The 2,356-nt window shown below is 60.2% G+C and overlaps 1 non-coding gene across 1 annotated transcript; it reads right to left on the reverse strand.

The window, feature by feature from the left end:
- Positions 1-2,052: 2,052 nt before the first annotated feature.
- Positions 2,053-2,134, reverse strand: TRNAS-CGA (transfer RNA serine (anticodon CGA)). Its single transcript has one exon. It is a non-coding gene; the product is annotated as a tRNA-Ser (tRNA).
- Between the last annotated feature and the right edge of the window lie 222 nt (positions 2,135-2,356).

Here is a 2,356-nt window from a genome sequence, read left to right on the forward strand (position 1 = left end):
ATTTCTTTTATCAGGGTAAATATTTTCCCACCTAGGATGTTGGTGTGAGTGCATCACGCTATTTAGTAGGGGCGAAGAGCCATGTCTGTCACAGGGCCTCTGCCTGCTGTGAGCTTAATCGTCGTATCTGTTCCCAGAGGCACATTGTAGCAGCACACCTGTGCTTTCATAGCTTCAAAGGCTGTGCTGGAATATATGTTAAGTGCCCTGTTCCGGCTTCCTCCTGTGTTTCCAGCAATGCTGGTCTGAGCGGGGGGTGGGGGGGGGGGGGTGGGGGGCTGTCTGTCTGGCTACACTCTCCCCAACAGAACCGGGTCCAATAAACCATATGACCTCCCCGGCCTGGTCTTTCGGTGTTTTCTGCTCCCACGGGCGTGGCTGGGAAGGGCCACAGGGCTCAGCAGGCTCAGGGAGAAACCTCAGCCCCACTGGAGACAGGAGGGGAGCAAACCTCACAATCCGTGTGGTCCCTGCAGGTCTGTGCAACTGCCCCCCACTCACTCAGTGGCAGTCTGTGGGGGAGGTCTAGGGTGGCCAGGTGTCCTGATTTTAGAGGGACAGTCCCGATTTTTGGGTCTTTTTCTTATATAGGCTCCGATTACCTCCCACCCCGATCCCGATCTTTCACACTTGCTGTCTGGTCACCCGAGGGAGGTCTGGCAGCCCCCTCCCCAGCCACAGTCCATGCGTGCCCAGCAGTCCCTGTGAAAGCTCACCTTTTCTGGGTGTCTGTTTCACACCCTCTGCCAGAGACGTTCCCCATTCTTTCTCCGGTTCAGCTGGCAGCAGGTCTCGTGCGAGGGGCGGGAGAGAGCTGAGATTTCAGGCTGCTGTGTTATGGTGGGATTGCTGCGATTAACTGGCTGAATGTGCTAATTTTGAGTACGAAACGGGGAAAGGGGCAGAGATCGAGAGTCAGGGAGTGAAATGGAGAAAATACAGGAAGCATTTCGAGCAAGGGCGAAGTGCAATGACCAGAATCCAGAATATTCTCTGCACCCCTTGTCTAACTCTGGGCCTGATTCTCTTCCGCATTGACGGCCCTTTCCCTGTCTCCGGCCGTGTCTGGAGGGCTTTATGCCCCTGTCCAGCCCCTTCACACTGCCAGGAAGGGAGAGCTGTTATGGAATCTTAGCCCAATCAGGAACCAAGCCCTGTGTCACCTTCATCCTGGGTTTCAGATGACCCCGAGAAGTTGGGGGGCCACCGGGGCCTAGAGCATGGCCCTGCCACAGAGGCCCCGCCCCTGGTCATCCTCTTCCCCCGAGGCCCCGCCCCCCCACTGTTCACTCCTCTGGCCCCCGAGGTCCCCCTACCTGCCCCTCGCTCCTCTCCGCCTCTTCCCCCAGGACTCCACTCACCCCCTGCTTGCTCCTCTCCACCCCTTTCCCCGTAGGGGGGCTACCGGGGGCCATGGGGCCAGGTACCCGTCCCTTTTCTCTGTCTTCAGTGAGCGGGGGGCAGGGCGGTCCTTGGGGAAGGAGGTGAAACAGGACAGGAAGAGGCACGAGAAGACGGGGCCGCGGGGGAAAAGGCTGAGGGGGGTTGGGGTGCAGGTTTTGGGGGAGGAGGCGGAGGGGGGATGGGAAGAGGCAGAGCAAGAGCAGGGCATCGGGCTAAGAGGCAGAGGGGAGCGGGGTTCAGGTGGGGCCCCCACTCCTCTGGAGCTTCGCTTACAGCGCTCGAAAGATGACCATGGGCCCACGGGCCTCCGGATGGGAGACCCGCCCCACATCCCCAGCGTTTCCGCCCCACATGGATGGCCTTTTGGGGGAGGCTCAGGCTCCCCTGGCCTCTGATACGGGCTGCCCGTGCTCAGCTCCTTCCACGCTCTGGAGAGGAGCAGCACCCAGGGGTGGGGCTGAGCCGGAGGGGTGCTGGGTGAGGGGCAGAGGCCTGAGACCGCAGAGACACAGCGTGAGGCACCATCCCAGGCATCCCCATGAAAGGAGCAGAACAGGGTTTACCTGGGGTGGGGAGTGTATGGAGAGCGTCCCGGGGCCGGTGGAGATGTATTGCCCTGGTGAGCAAGTGTGGCTAAAACACAGGCCTCGCTGTGAGCAGGATTTGAACCTGCGCAGGGAAACCCGAATGGATTTCGAGTCCAACGCCTTAACCGCTCGGCCCTCACAGCTGTGACTGACGTGGCCCCCAGTGGCAGTCTCTACTGGAGCGGCTGGAAGCTGACGGGAGGGAGCTCTCCACCCTCAACGAGCAGCCGTAGCCATGTTGGCAGGAGAAGCTCTCCCAGCACCATAGCACTGTCCACACCGGCGCTTAGGTCTGTGTAACTTGTGTCACTCGGGGGGTGGCTTATTCACACCCCTGAGCCACATACGTTCTACCGACACAAGGG

Source organism: Lepidochelys kempii, chromosome 11, assembly GCF_965140285.1.
Source record: "Lepidochelys kempii isolate rLepKem1 chromosome 11, rLepKem1.hap1, whole genome shotgun sequence".
NCBI lineage: Eukaryota > Metazoa > Chordata > Testudines > Cheloniidae > Lepidochelys > Lepidochelys kempii.